The sequence below is a fragment of the Lepidochelys olivacea genome (genome assembly GCF_965140295.1).
Source record: "Lepidochelys olivacea isolate rLepOli2 genome assembly, chromosome: 5".
Lineage (NCBI taxonomy): Eukaryota > Metazoa > Chordata > Testudines > Cheloniidae > Lepidochelys > Lepidochelys olivacea.
In genome coordinates this window covers 38,853,130-38,870,261 of record NC_140415.1, presented here as the reverse complement: position 1 = coordinate 38,870,261, position 17,132 = coordinate 38,853,130, and positions in this window count along the sequence as shown.

The following is a 17,132-nucleotide window of genomic DNA, read 5'->3' as shown; positions in this document are numbered from 1 at the left end:
ATGTATATTTCAATACAATAGGGAGCTCAATTGGGACCGAATCCTAGTCCTTTAAAAATCAACTGTAGTTTTGCTATTGATTTGAATGAGAAGAATTTGCGTCATGATTATCTGTTGTATATAAGAGATTTTTTTTAACAGAAAAGATAAATGTCTTCATAGTTACTGCATAGTCAGGCACATAGATTATGGTAAAATTTCGCTGGTAATACTGAGTACATACCATGGAAATCTTTTGCTATTGCAAATGTATCCATTTGCATCCCCTCCAAAAAAAGGGAGGCCCATGAAATTTGAATATCATTCTGGAAGTTTGGCCTTCAGAAGATTGTGTGCCTTTGAATGACACACAAACTGAAAATTTACAGTAGGAAGGAAAAATAGGAATATATATAGGAAGGAAAATACTTTGCATTTGTCTTTACTTTATTTCATATTGTTGAATTCAGACCAACTCTCCAATTTGTTGAGGTAATTTTAAACCTGTCCTCCAAATTGCTTGCAACAGCATCCACGTTGGCATCATCTACAGATTTTATAAACATAAATCTCTACTCCATTATCCACGTAATTAATGAAAATATTGACTGAAGCTAGGATTGACCCCTGTGGGACCCAGTTATATATGCCTTCCCAATTTGACAGCAAACCATTGATAATTAGTCTTTGAGTATGGTCTTTCAACCAGTTGTGCGCCCACCTTATAGAAATTTCATCTAGACCACATTTCCCTAGTTTGCTTATGAGACTGTCATGCGGAACAGTGTTAAAAGTAGGGCTGTCAAGCAATGTAAAAAATTAATCACGATTAATTGTGTTGTTAAACAACAATAGAATAGCATTTATTTTAAATATTTTTGGATGTTTACTACATTTTCAAATATATTAATTTCAATTACAAAACAGAATACAAAGTGTGCGGTGCTCACTTCATATTTATTTTTTATTACAAATATTTGCACTGTAAAAAACAAAAAAAAATTCTTCAATTCACCTCATACAAGTACTGTAGTGCAATCTCTTTGTCATGAAAGTTGAATTTACAAATGTAGGATTATGTACAAAAAATCTGCATCCAGAAATAAAACAGTGTAAAACTTTAGAGCCTACAAGTCCACTAAGTCCTACTTCTTGGTTAGCAAATCACTCAGACAAACAAGGTTGGTTACAATTTGCCGGAGATAATGCTGCCTGCTGCTTGTTGACAATGTCACCTGAAAGTGAGAATGGGTGTTCACATGGCACTGTTGTAGCAGGTGTTTCAAGATATTTATGTGCCCGATGTGCTAAAGATTCATGTCTCTTCATGCTTCAACCACCATTCCAGAGGATATGCTTCCATGCTGATGATGGGTTCTGCTTGATAATGACCCAAAGCAGTACAAACCGACACATGTTCGTTTTCATCATCTGAGCAGATGCCACCAGCAGAAGGTGGATTTTCTTTTTTGGTGGTTTGGGTTCTGTAGTTTCCGCATCAGAGTGTTGCTCTTCTAATACTTCTAAAAGCATTCTCCACACCTTGTCCTTCTCGGATTTTGGATGGCACTTCAGATTCTTAAATCTTGGGTTGAGTGCTGTAGCTATTTTTAGAAATCTCACAATCTTAGCGTTTTGTCAAATCTGCTGTGAAAGTGTTCTTAAAACAAACATGTGCTGGGTAATCATCTGATACTGCTATAACATGAAATATATGCAGAATGTGGGTAAAATAGAGCAGGAGACATACAATTCTCCCCCCTAAGGAGTACACTCACAGATTTTATTGATGCATTATTTTTTTCATGAGCATCATCATCATGGAAGCATGTCCTCTGAAATGGTGGCGGAAGCATGGAAGGGGCATACGAATGTTTAGCATATCTGGCATGTCAATACCTTGCAACGCAGGCTACAAAAGTGCCATGCGAACGCCTGTTCTCACTTTCAGGTGACACTGTAAGTAAGAAGCAGGCAGTGGTATCTCCCGTCAATGTAAACAAACTTGTTTGTCTTAGTGATTGGCAGAATAAGAAGTAGGACTGAGTGGACTTGTAGGTACTGAAGTTTTAAAGTGTTTTGGTTTTGAGTGCAATTATGTAACAAAATAAATCTCTATTTGTAAGTTAAACTTTCGCAATAAAGAGCTTGCACTTCAGTACTTGTATGAGGTGAATTGAAAAATACTATTTCTTTTGTTTATCATTTTTACAGTGCATATATTTGTAATAAAAAATAATATAAAGTGAGCACTGTGCACTTTGTATTCTGTGTTGTAATTGAAATCAGTACTGAAAATATAGAAAAACATCCAAAATATTTAATAAATTTCTATTGGTATCGTAGTGTTATGAGTGCAATTAATTGTGATTTTTTTTTGAGTTAATCGCGTGAGTTAACTGCGATTAATTGACAGCCCTGGTTAAAAGCCTTATTAAACTCAAGGTATATCATATCTACTGCTTTCCATCATCCACTAGGTCAGTAACTCTATTAAAGAAGGAGATTAAATTGGTTTGGCATGATTTGTTCTTGACAAATCTCCTATTATCCCCCAGCTGCTTATAAACTGATTGTTTAAAAATTTGCTCCACTATCTTTCCTGGTACTGAAGTTAGGCTGACTGGTCTATAATTTCTTGGGTCCTCCTTGTTCCCCTTTTAAAAGATACATACTGTTTACCCTTCTCCAGTCTTCTGGGACTCCTCCCATCCTCCAGGAGTTCTCAAAAATGAATGCTAATAGATCTGAGATTGCTTCAGCTAGTTCCTTTAGTAACCAAGAATGAATTTCATCAGGCACTGATGACTTGAATATGCCTAACTTATCTAAATATTCTATAACCTGTTCTTTCCCTAGTTTGGCTTACATTCCTTCCCCCTGGTTGTTAATATTAAGTATCTGGTCATCATTAACCATTTAGTGAAGACTGAAGCAAAATAGGAATGAAGAAGCTCACCTTTCTTGATGTCATCACTTATTAGCTCCCCTTTCCTGCTAAGTAGAGGACCTACACTTTCCTTCTTTCTCTTGTTCCTAATGTATTTAATGAACCTCTTCTGATTGCCTTTCATGTCCCTTGCTGGGCGTAATTCATTTTGTCCCTAAGCCTTTCTGATTTTGTGCTGTTCTTTGTACAATTCCTTATCATTTGACCATATTTTCACTTTTTGTAGGGTTCCTTTTTGATTTTCAGGTAATTAAAGCTTTCCTGATAGTCATATTGCCCACTTACCATTCTTCCTATCTTTCCTTTGCACCAGAATAGTTTGCAGTTGTGCCTTTGATATTGTCTCTTTGATGAATTGCCAGATCTCCTGAACTCCTTTTTTCCCTTAGATTTTCTTCTGATGGCATCTTACCTACCAGTTCTGAGTTTCTTGAAGTCTGCTTTTTGAAGTCCATTATCCTTATTCTGCTGCTCTCACTCCTGCCTCTTCTTAGTATCATGACGTCTATTGTGCTATGATCACTGTCATCCAAACTGCCTTTCATCTTCATATTTGCTACTAATTCCTCCCTGTTAGAATCAAGTCTAAAATGGCTGTCCTGCTGGTTACTTCCTCCACTTTCTGGTACAAAGAGTTGTGCCCAGTGCATTCCACAAACTTATTAGAAATTTTGTGTTTTGCTGTTTTACTTTCCCAACCGTTGCCTGGATAGCTAAAGTCCCCCATTACTACCATGTCCTGTGTTTCGGGTATTTCTTTTCTTTTTTAAATGCCTCGTCCACCACCTCTTCTTTGTTTGGTGGTCTATAATAGACCCCCCCACTCTATAACGTCACCCCTATTTTTTACCCCTTTTATGTTTACCAAGGACACTCAACTGAACATTTGAATTTGGTTCCTAGAATATCATGGTGTTGGGTTAATTTGAAACACAAGATAAATGATTTAATGTTCCTATTTCATGCATGATGTCCATGATCATCTTTGAAAGCACTGGGATTTTGGGAGTATGTTGGAGGGACAGACTTGTCTGTTTATAAACACTACTAAAGAAATTGATAGATTACGAAGTTGTAGGTACCAATGAGTAAAGAAAAAAATAACTCTCCCCCCTTGAAATGGACTGGTAGTATCTTTCCTTTGTAGTACAGTAAATGGTGTTCTAAGGATGCCTAAAATGAAAGATGATGCAGTTCAGGCATTCTAGTAAATCATGGAGAAGAACAGAGGCAGTGTCATGCCATGTAAATAATAGCCAACACACACAAGTATACTGTAACACTGGTGGCTCGCTTTGGCCAAGGCTATAGACATCAGCTAAAAACTGACAGACTAACAGCTGGAAGCCAGGCCAATTCACTTGTGCATTAGTATAGATCAAAGTTGTTGTTAAATGTATTAAATGTGTTTTGTGTTTAAACCTCATGAAAACATATGTGATATTGCACTCATTGTTTTCTGTTTCTGTATCCTATTAGAATTTAATAGCAAACATTTACGTGGTATATACCCTGTATCTAAGTGACTCATTAACCAGAAAGAAGTCTCATGTAATGCAAATGAAGTCCTGTAACAGGAAGATTCTAATTCCTGCGCATTTCAAAGCAAGTGGTCATTTTGTGTGTGTGATCAGAGATCAAAAACTCTAAATGTTCTCCTCTCTTCCATCGTCAAAGGAAGAGCCCATGTGGCTGTCCAAACTGTCAGCTTGTTTGTTTGTGAGAAGAAGCTATAAGTATGGAAGAACATTTTCCTTGTGTCATCTCTGGACTGTTTGCATTCTAACAGGATGGAATAATTGAATGAGGAGATGGAGATCCCCAAAGTTACTCTGGATAGCCCTAAAAGACTTTTGGGAAACTGGCAGACTACTACATCTCTGCTACTTTTTAAAATTATAGACTGTGACTTACCTGTACATATATTTTTACTTGCTTTAACCTCTCAGTAACTCTCATTTCTTTTTCTTAGCTAATAAACCTTTAGTTAGTTTATTATTGAATTGTCTCTCAGCTTTGTCTTCTGGTGAGAGATCTAGGATGTGAATCAACCTGGTTGAGTGACTGGTCTCTTGGAACTAGATGTTACCTGAATATATTTTTTGTTTTTGGTGTAAGTTACCATTGATCACATAGTCCAGCTTCACTGGGTGTCAAGATAGACTGGAGCGTCTAAGGGGACTGGCTGTGACTCCATTATAAGACTATTGTAGTACTTCGGAAGTTCACGTTTAGTACTGGGTCAGTGAAATGTAATTTTTGAACATGCCACCAATTTGGGCGGTCTTTCTTGTTTTTGACAGGCTGTCCTGAAGTAGGCTTTCATGGTCATGAGCCATTCCAGACAGTGTGACATACCAGCAATCAAAAGAAAGAATGGGCCACTACCTTCTGACACACATCATTACCTAGATAATGGGAGTACCTGACCATTTCTCATAGCTCCTGAAGGACACAAAATCCTGTTTTGTTATGTGCTGCTGTTTTGTGAAAAAATGATTTTATTTTGCCCAAAAGATACTCAGCAATGGAGAAGCAGATTGGAATAACAGACATACATGCATATTCCCTTACTTAAGCTTAACCTTTCTAGCCAGAGCTCAGGCAGGTGTGGCTTATTCTCTGTTTCTGAGTCAGGAGAAACAGCCTATCCAGCTTTCAGCCTTCTCCCTCTGTCTCAGCGTGAGTCCTCCCAGCCTGTCAGCTTTTTCTGACACATCCTGGCCAGCCTCTCACCCAAAAAACTCCTCCTTTTCTTCTAGGAGAACCCTTTTAACTGGTCAGACTCTTTTGATCTCAGACTTAGCTTGGGAAAGAGTAGAACTTCCTAGTCTGGATGAGAGCCAGCTAGGTAAATTCTCCTCCAAACTGATGGCCCAGCCACTGTTATCTTAGCTCCTTTGAAGCAGGATACCAGAGTCTGTTTTAGCTGTGCTATTGTTTTACCTTTCCTGCTTGGTTCTGTTACAACCCCTTTACAGCCTTCTTTGATTTAGCTCTGTGCATTCAGTCAGGCAGGGAACTGAGTCTCACAATGTACATAGAAAATACTAAGTTTTCCCAGTTCATCATGGCGGTCGGGGGGAGTGGGGAGTAAGTCTGAAGAATGTAAAGCATAATTTGTAGACTTGTTGTTAAAAGCAAATGTTGCATCTCTGCTCTGAAGAGCTTATGTCCATTACTGAATTGCACTGCAGCAAAGGCAGTGTCTTGTAAATAGATTTTTAAGGTCAAAAGGGTCGATTAGGATCATTTAATCTGACCTACACAACACAGGATATAGAATTTCACTCAGCAACCCAAACCTCCAGCCCTGAGAACTTCTGGTGGAACTAGAAAGTCACCCAATCTTGATTTAAAGACTTCATCTTATGGAAAATCCACTATATCCCTTGGAAAACTGTTCCAAAGGTTTATTACCCTCCCTGTTAAAAATATGTGCACCTTACTTTTGATTTTTTTAAAACTCTCCAAATGGATAACTTTGACTTGTTTGGCTTCCAAGACTTATTAAATATACAAAAGCTTCCCCTACACTTAGCTTCAGTGCTGGCTTTGTTATACAGTGCATGTCTTTTATAACAACCACATCCATCCTGGATGATTTGATTCTTAAGAGCAGAGTATTTGAGTTTAGTGTAGAAATGATTTTGTCTCAGTCGTATGGATCACTATATGTGGTGATTCTTATATCAGTGATTCTTATAATAATCCAGTGTTCAGAAGATATGGATGGTGGCATAGGTGCCGACTTCTACAGGCACTGGTGGGTGCTCGGTCCCCCCCTCTGGCCCCGCCCTGACTCCACCCCTACCCCGCCCCCTCTACAATCCCTTTCCCCAAAGTCCCCGCCCCCTCCCTGCCCCTATTCCTACTCCTTCCCCAAATCCCTGCTCCAGCCCCACCTCCTCCCCTGAGCGCGCCACATTCTCGCTCCTCCCCCCCCACAAAGCTTGCTACAGCTATTTGGCGGCAGCAAGCGCTGGGAGGTAGGTGGAGGAGCGGGGATGTGGCGCACTCAGAGGAGGAGGAGGTGAGGTGGGGCGGGGCAGGGGTCTTGGCTGCCAGTGGGTGCAGAGCACCCACTAATTTTTCCCCATGGGTGCTCCACCCCTGGAGCACCCACAGTGTTGACACCTATGGATGGTGGTAGGGTTAAAAATGAAAGCAAGAGGCAAAAAAATTGATAGTCAACTGGTATGTGATGCGTCAAGGTGTGACACCTTACTTTAAAGAGATCTGCTTAAATTTAAGCACACTTTCTATCTGGAAATGGTTATTGACTTGCTGATGAGCTTAGATCTAGATTCAGGGGAGCTTGTTCAGCCCCGTTCTCTACTACTTAGAGCTGATTGCTTCATGAGCACCACTTATGCCTTCCAGCAGATGTAGAGCTATGGGCAGCAAATTGGAGCAAAAATACAAAGTGTACAGATAAATATTCAGGTCAGCTATGCCCAGAACTACCTCCTCCCTCGCCCTCTTTTTGGGGTGAAGTTAGTGCTTATGAAAGTGAGAAGCACTAGAAGCACTGGCTGGCATTGTGTGGGCAGGTCTGTTTAAGCTTCCCTCCAGGGGTCTGCTGATGCTCCTTAGCTGAGATGTGCAATATTCCTTCTGCTCCAGTCTGGAGCTCTCTTGAACATAGAGTACAAATTATGCTAAGCTGTGTGGGGGTTTTGTAACATGCACAAATGTTACTTAGGTAGTGAAATGAGATAACTAAGCTTCTTTCCCTTTTGAGTGTCTGGTAATTTATATTACACAGTATTACCATGCCCGATAGGGTCTTGGTGAACAGTAAGACTTCATGACAGGGATTTGGTGTAATAATTCACATTATGTAATGGTAGACGTGGCCACATGCAAAGTGCTGTAAGCTAACACATGAACTGTAACCCCGCAACTCAGACCCCGAAGTGTCTTATAACAGATATAAAATGGCCCTTCTCGTCTACTACCTCTAGCGCTTCAGGTTACCAGGCTTCTTTCAGATACCAGTGCCTCCTGGAAAAAGTTACACCAAAAACCAAAATCCTCAAGGAATGGGGAGTGATGTGTTTTTTCTGAAACGCACTTCAGCATAAACACTGTAGAGAATGAATGATTTATTCAGGATTCTGCATGATTAATCTTCTCCTTGAGGACCCAAGCCACTGATGATCCTTCATTTAAAGTGAGACAGGACAAGCTACTCTATATATGGATGGGAAAATAACATGGAGCACAAATGTGGCAGAAACCTGTCATGCAGTTTCTTAATTGCAGTCCTGAGGAAGCTAGCTGTCTGGTTCTGTTTGAAAACATGCACTGAAGTTAGAAAGCCCTGAATGGCACCCTATACTCATTAAGGCAGTGCATGGTGGTGAAATGTCATGTGTACCCACCTTCTGGTTCCATGGGAAGTAGGGAAGTTAATATTTCAACGGTAGCCTAAGGAGACCATGATTGCTCACTTGAGACTGGCTGAAATGGGCACAAAGCTTTTGGACCATGTATCTGTGGTGAAATTCAGTCATAATCAGGATGAGGCACTGTGCAAAGCAGGAAATTGGTGTTTGTGGAACTGACCAGCAGGGCCAATCAGAGAGGGGCCAGGAGGGTCATTTTGCCTGCGCCTCAAGCTCAAAAGGGGGCTCAAATTTAGACACTTGTTAATTTTTTGGCATTTGATAAGTTTCACAACTTGTTTCTATGAGCATCCCTGTCGGACCAAAATGTGACACATCCTCTCAGCTTAGAGCTGTAAATTTAAGCAAATAAGAGATATGATTTGGTAAAAGACATAATTTTTTTGTTAACCAATTATAGATGTTGTCATACTAAAAAGTTAAAAATGTTCATAAATATTAGTAAAAATATATCGGTTCTGATGGCATAAGATTAGACCATGATGAACATGTCCTCTTGGATCAGCTGATTATATAAATAAACCACTAATAGTGGTTGGTGCTGGATCAAGTGCATGTTGAAAGGTAGAGAATTGTTACATTTTAATGTCTTTATAGTTTTACATCTAGTTGACTAAGGAGTTATTTATGTGTGAGAATTCCTCATTATTATCTTCATATGGTAGCTAAAAGAGGTGACTGGTTGGTTGAGCCCTAGCTTGGTAGCTTGGCCATCATCATAGGCTATCATAGTCTATAGGCCAAGATTCAAGGTGAAAATTTGTGACCACCATCTTGTACAGTGAGTTTCATGAGACACACGTTTGAAATTTTTGGACATTATCCCTCTGTCTGTATCCGTGCCTGTGTTTACTATATATATGTCATCCCTTTGTTTTCAGCTCAGCCTGTTATATTATACCTTGCATGCTTGAGTTTTGATTCAGTGATAAGGATAATAGCCTGTCTGACTGTTTCATTTTGTGTTCTTAATTAGTATTCATTTGTTTTAAGTCTTTTCAGCATTTGTGTACCATTCAGCATTTGTGTACATGTTTACTGTAGAAGATTTCAAGTGTAGATAAGCTACTTATTTACAGCAGAATATTTCAAGTGTGGATAGGTTACATATTGACTAGATAGATCACTATGAAGAGGAGATTTGAAAGTGGTGCAAGCAAGAGACGGCGAAAAGAACTGAGTGAAGCAGCAGCTAAGAGCTCAAAGCAATAACTTCATTTCTCAAACCACAGGAAAACACCCATTACCCAACAAATGATGCTACAGGTAATGAAAACTCTGCAACTGGTGATATTTTAATGCCAATACCTGAACATGAGGACAGTAGTCAAGAAGGAGATGTGCCAACAGTAACATATGCAGCAGAAGATCCTGTATACGATAAAGAAACTCAACAGGAAGATGTAGATCTTACACAGCAAGAGCAATTCTACAGTACTACAGGTTGACCGCGACTGACATTTCCATTAAACCTGCTTTCCCTACTTGTCTGCTGACAAAAACTCTTCCAAGTGGTGAGACCTGCACGAGAGACTGGTTATGGTGGAGTATGGAAAAACAATCAATCTCTGTACTATGCACCCTGCTTCATTTTGAACAAAAGTGCTGCAAATGCATCATTTCTCTCTGATCAATCAAGATGGCGCATCAACAGAGGTTGGAGGAAGTTGAAAGACCAAATACAGTCACATGAGAGTTCAGTGTCACACAAAGAAAATTATGTTGCATGTAAATCAGCCAGTAGAGCAGCATCAGCTGAAAGTTCAGTTGAGAATTTATTCTTGACTGAACTCTCTACAGAAACTAATAACTTGAAAAAAATTCTTGAGCGCATCATGAATGTCATACTTTTTCTTTCTGAGCGGTGATTGGCTTTCTTTGGTTCCAGTCAATGTATTGGTGATCATGCAAATGGAAACTTTCTAGGCATAGTTGATCTCCTCAGCAAATATGACCCACTTTTATCAGAGCATGTTAAACGTGTTCGAGAATATCAAGAGAGTCAATAGCTCATGCAAGTCCATTATCTTTCCACATGCATATAAAATTAGTTAATTGAGCTATGTGGGTCATTCGTACGAACAACAATTCTTGATGAGATTCGAAATGCTAAGTATTTTTCAGTCATTGTTGATGCCACTCCAGATTGTTCTCACAAGGAACAGACTACTATGGTTATTTTATATATTAAGATTGTAAACAGCTCAAAATTTTCAATTGAAGAAAGGTTTATTTTGTTTGATAATTTCATGAGGAAAAACTGGAAAAGAAATTGCTGCTCAATTACTAGCAATTCTAGAAGGTTTTAAGTTAGATTTTCAAGTCTGCATTGGTCAAGCCTATGACAATGGATCTAATATGGCTGGGAAGTACAAAGGTGTACAAGCAGTTCTCCTTGAGCATAATTCAAACTGTATTTTCTCCAGCTGTGGAAATCACATACTAAACCTTGTAGGTGTTGACTATGCTGAATCATGAAAGGAGGCAGTTACTTACTTTGGAACTGTTCAGCAAATGTACAATCTCTTCAGTAGCAGTCCACAAAGGTAGGAAATTCTGAAGCAATATCTTCCTGTTCCACTGCATGGGATCTCCAAAACTAGATGGTTTGTACGGATTAATGGTGTTCAACCAGTTGCACAGCATTCAAATTCTGTGAGAAAGGCTTTAAATGAGCTTGACTCTCTCAGTCTCACTGCACAGGCTTGAACTGAACTTCAGTCGATTCAGAAAGCACATGTCCAAATTTAAATGCATTCTGATGTCATCTTTGTGAATGAAGCTACTTACAGTGATCCACCAAAGTAATCTGGTAATTGAAGCATTCAATGCTACACTTGATGATGAGAGGGATAACATTGAAAGTCTTATCAGTGACATTCAACATATTTGTGAACAATGGGATGCAATCCTGACTGAGTCCAAATTAGTAGCACAGAATATTGGCATTTCATCAGAGTTCTCCACCAATCGCAACTTACCTACTGACTCGGATGATGAGCAGCATTATAGGGTCAATGTCTTCCTTGTCATCATTGACTCTGTTCAATCAGGTCTTACACGTTGATTTGAGTCACTGCAACTAAATTTGTACCCTTTTTGGGTTTCTTTGGCAGTTCAACAGACTGAGTAATGAAGATCTACTTTCTGCAGCTGAACAATTTCAGCAACAGTACAACAACGAAATCTCAAAAGATCTTAGTGACAAGGTCATCTTCCTCAAATGAATATATTCCACAAACTTTAAATTGGATTGCAAGCCAAAGGAATTGCTTCAAGAAATACTCAAACTTGGACTCTCTGGGGTGTTTCTTAATATCACAATTGCATTGCGTATTTTTGTCAGTTTGCCTGCATCAATGGCTTCAGGTGAATGCACCTTAAGCGTGTTGAAGCAGGTAAAGAACTATCACTGTTCAACTATGGGACAAGAGCATTTGAATGGGCTCACCATACTTAATATCAATTGTGACATTGCACGAAAGCTAGATTTTTTTCCTCAATAATTAGTGCAATTGCACAAGAAAAGGCTAGAAAAACATTTGTTAAATAAAATAATATTCAAATTATGGGTTTTTTTGTTGTTTTTTGTTGGGTTTTTTTTTGGTGCCTTATTTTGTTTTCCTGTGTCATTTTTAATTTTTATTATGGCTAGGGGTCTCAAAAGCTGGAAGTAGGCTGGGCCTCTCTGGACCTCTTAGAGGGCCTGCTGGCCAGCACACAGTGCCCTCGTCATGTTCTGGCCATTGTTCTGATTCAAGGAGAGTATGACAGGAGGTAGTCAACCCTGCTTCCATGACAGTGAACAGTATGTTGCCTCTCTAATCTACACAGGCACAGTGTGCTGTGCCTGCTTCTGAGGCTATCCTAGTGTATTCTAGCAGATGTGTAATCAGTCGTTTTGACCACTGGTTCACTGGTCCATGATCGCATCTGTTCTCTCATCCTCTTAGCTCCTAAGTGTGTGCCACACTGTGGTCTTTGCTGCTCTGGTAAGCTGTAGCAAAACCCTGTAGAGGGGATTAAAAGAACAATTTAGATCAGTAGTGGTCATTAACTCCCCAAAACCTTCTACTTCGGAGAGGAGATTGGGTCAAGTGCAAGCATCCTTTGTCCAATTGTAATTCAGCAGTAGGAACTTGGGGAGTGTGTACTAGGGTATGTTTAGTTCCTCCCAATGAGCTTGGGGAGAACTGCTAGGTTGTGATTTGTAGGCCCCCTACAGACCACTGTAAGAGTACTTATGCTACTGCAGTCTGGTTTATCCATATATGTACTTGCCATGACATACTGCATGGGAAAAATCAGGTTCCCTCCACATTTGAGCTCCGCAGTTGCTCACTCAGATTTTTGTGACTGTATACATCACTGTGTAATGCTTAGCATGATTTTTGCATAGATGAGACCTACCCATTGGGGCCCAATTACATACCTAACTTTTTGCTGATATGAAGCAAATTACACATGTATGTTCATTAGCGTTAGTAGCAAAATACTCCTCCCAGCTCCCTGATTTTATCCTTTTGCTGTTTGTTTACCAGATGCTGTACTTTGAGGTACTGCTGGTTGTCTGGGAGGATAGTCTATCCAGCATCACTGATTTCCAGCTTCCTTTTCCCTGCTAGTAATTGTGTGGAGGAAATATTTCAAAGGCACAAATGGAGGCATCCAGCTCCTATTTAATGCCTTTGACAACCTCCCACTCTGGTTTCTCATTTCATTAGTAGAACCCCTCCCCAGCCCTCACTGTATGTATGTTCTTTTGGGGTTAATCTTCTGAAGTAATGTGTTTGTTAATCCTAATGCCGCTCTTCCTCCTTGCTCACTTGCCCCATCTCCCCAGGCAGAATTCATTGGGTGACTCTGCTGTTCCTCAAGAGTACCTGGCACTACAGTGGTATTACCACTGTCACCTAAGTCAAAGCCCTTCTCTGAACATGGACACTGACTTACGCTAGATCATCCTCTGATTAGTTAAGGGTATTCACTTTATTTTCTGTACCTAAAATCCATTCACCAGCTTCCTGCTGTGCAAGTTAGACTGATACTTTTGTGCACGGTTTTCTGCTATGGTCTGCCACTACCATTTATTCTGGGTAATGGACAGATTAATTAATCCAAGTTTTCTCTGCTTGTTTGCTGTGATGAGTACCTCACGTTGTGAGGTAACTTCTTCTGCAGATAAAGTTGCTGAGATTGCTAGTGCATCAAATCATGCTCCTGAGGAGGGAGTTGAGATGTTGGAGATAGATGGAATTGGGAATTTAGGAAAGAGAAGGAGTTTCCTTAGGTTAACTGAACTAATGGTACCAAACTTTTAATACATTGAATAAGCTTCCAACCTGGAGCTGAGTTTCAAGCACAGCTCTTAGCTAAAAACTGTTTTATTTGTCTCTGGTTGTTATTGTCATATTTACTGCTTGAGCACCATGTTATAGTATTCCAATTCTATTACAGAATGGCTCTTTAATACAACTCTACTGTTTATGAAGAGCAAAATAAAAATACTTTTCGTTTGGTTCTCATGATTCCAAACCACAGTGATATAGGTTTCACTGCTGTGGAGTAAAATTTTTAGTGACCATTCACCAGCTGAACTGCATAAAAAATAAAAAGTACATTTTGTAATTTCCAGTGTCTCAATTCATCTGAGTGATGGGGGGAATGAATTTGGATTTCTTTTTAGTCCAGGCAGCTTTCTGAATTAGTTAACTGACTATCTCATCCGTTCTGAGAGAGAAGGGGCTTTATGGCAAAGAAGCTTTATGAGAATGAAATCTAAGTATAGTAATGGACAGCTATCTCAGCTGATCTGTGCGTTCACTGTTACGGTGGTTGCAGTAGTTAAGCTCTGCTCAGTTTGCTGCACCCAAAAGCTTTCAGTGTTGTGTAGCAAGTGGTAATACTGTTTATTTGATCTTCATTCTTAAAATTGGAAAATTTTGCAGCTATTTAAAGTGTTATTCTCTCAGAGCTAAGCCTTAAAAAGAAGGTAAAGAACTGAGACAGCACTTAGCTATTCTTGTGTGTTTATTACCAAAAATACTTCTTTAAACCTGCCACATTCAATTTAAGTTCAAGCTGTTCTTTACCTGACATTTTGTCAATACACTGATACTGTTCAGGAGGCTTATCTTTCTCGGTTATAAACTCAATTACCTTTTAAATGATTTTATAGCTGGCATTAAATGGTCCATGAAGCACAAGAATGAAAATGAATGCAAACATTAAAGCATGAAATGGTTATAACAGTAGCCTGTGAAGCAGTTTGGAGCTTCAAAAATAACCTGTGACTAATCACTTTATGACCAAACCACTGTGCTGTGACAATTCCCTAAAGAGAAAATTTCCAAGATGGTCTGGAACACATTTTACCAGTTCCAAAACTGACAAGTGGGGATTAGTTTCATTATATGCAACCATGTGTCTTGCTTTGGAGCAAAAGCCTCTCAGGAAATCAAGTATAAAAATAACTATTGTGCTTCATCTTATTTCTAGAATTGTCCTTTAAATCATGTTTTCCCAAGAAAAAAATCCACACTCCTCTGTGATCACATGTCAAATCAAATGAAAGATGTTTAACTTCATTCACAATAGAATTAAATCTCATTTTGTCCATAAATGGGCTGTTTTTCCTTTTAAATTTCTAAAGTAGCACTTTAAAGAAGTTTTCAATGCTTACAGGAAGCAAATGAAAAATACAATAGAAACCATTTAATTGGGACACATCAATGGACTGTTGTGTCCCATTTAAGCGTTTCGCTCTTTAAAATGAAATGACCCAAAAAGTGGTGTAAGGGGGTATTAAAGGTCATTGCTTAGAGGCCATGCCATCAAATAGTGTCCTTGCCTTAGGCTAACTCATGAGCTGATGTGAGTTCGTTCTGATGATGTGATGTTCTGTGCAAGCTTGCAACCTGGTTTGGGTCAAAACTATTGAATCTTTCATGTCTTCCACTCAAAACTTTATTTAAGCCACGGTTGTTCACGTGTGTCTGTACATCTTGTGACCCTTTTGGCAAATCTGATTTGTTTGTGGTTTGTGATGGAACTCATGAACGAATGGAGAAGAGACCACGCTATCAGTCTGGGGGATGAATGGAATCTGCCGTGCTGTACTGGGGCACAATCTGAAACCTTTCTCTCTTCATGGGAAGGGCAGTTGTCCATCTGCTCCCAATCATTAATGAAAGACATCTCTGTCTCCATTGCTAGTCCCCTTTCCTGACCTGATCCATCTCTGGAGCCTTTGCCCATCCCGCTTAACATATTGCTATTCCTTTTCACCCCTCAAGCCCTGAATCTCCCTCCAGAAGCAGGGGAAGGTGAAAGATCCCCTTTCCATCAACAAGTGTCCAGCATCCTGCTGCTGAAACACTGTAATGTGCCTTCCCCACTTTTTGCCCAAACAGGGTTCTTTGCCTATGAGTTCATTTGGGCAAGATGGAACGCACTCTGCAATCAGGGACTCGGTCAAAATAGTGGAAAGAAGTACAAGGTATGTTTTTTGTATTTACAAACAAGTAAACAACCTCACTGCATCTTATTATTAAAGAGACTGCCCAGTTGGTGGGGAATCTAACTACATGTAAGTTCTAGAAGTACTGCTCTTGCATGTTCCCGGCCAGGACTCACTCATTATACCAAGTTACAGAATACTCTGTCTTTGAATGAGCATAAGCTTTCGTGAGCTACAGCTCACTTCATCGGATGCATTCAGTGGAAAATACAGTGAGGAGATTTATATACACTCTCCTTACAGTGTGTATGATAACACCCATTTTTTCATGTTCTGTGTGTATATAAATCTCCTCACTGTATTTTCCACTGAATGCATCTGATGAAGTAATCTGTAGCTTACGAAAGCTTATGCTCAAATAAATTGGTTAGTCTCTAAGGTGCCACAAGTACTCCTTTTCTTTTTGTGAATACAGACTAACATGGCTGCTACCCTGAAACCTGTCTTTGATTGGGTTGTCACTGTGATGCTTCACTTGGTGATGGTCTATGCCATTTTTAGATGAGAGAGGTGTAAAACTGAGATCCTGATCACTTTTGCATCTGAAGAAGTGGTTTTTTTAACCCATGAAAGCTTATGCCCAAATAAATCTGTTAGTCTTTAAGGTGCCACCAGACTGCTTGTTGTTTATCACATTTGGTTATTCAAGATTAAACCTGCGTGAAATTGTTCAGGCAAATAGTTTATTCACTGAAAAATGAAGTGTTAGCTGACCTGAAACTATTAATGAATTTTACACAAATGTGCCAAATTGTTTCAGACCATTTTGGGAGGGCTAGATTTACATGAGGACTTAAAGGCCCTTCACAAAGTGAAAGGTGAGGGAGGTTCAAATCCTTGCTCTGGAAGAGGGATTTGAACCCATGTCTGGGTATTCTGAGGGTGTGCCTCCCTCCCTCCCTCCTTCCCCCCCCCCACAGCAAAATAGACCTAATATTCATCCCTGTGAGGTTAGATATCATGCTTAACTCATGGCTGCTTGTAAAGGATGCTAAATGGAAAATGGTATTGAAAAATAAAGCATTATTTTCTTTTATTAGAGGTAGGTGAAGTGACTCCTGGCACAGAGAGACAGATATACATTTTGAGCAGTACACTCACTCATAATGTCTGAAATCATATTAAAGAATTTTTGGGGAGGTGGGGGTGATTGGTTTGGTGGGTAGAGAAGGAAACATGCTGCTTTATATATTGTCTTTCTTGCTGGAGAGGTCTAAGCAGGAAGTGATTCTGCCTGTCAGGTCATTACTTAGATCCCACAGATTGAACACAT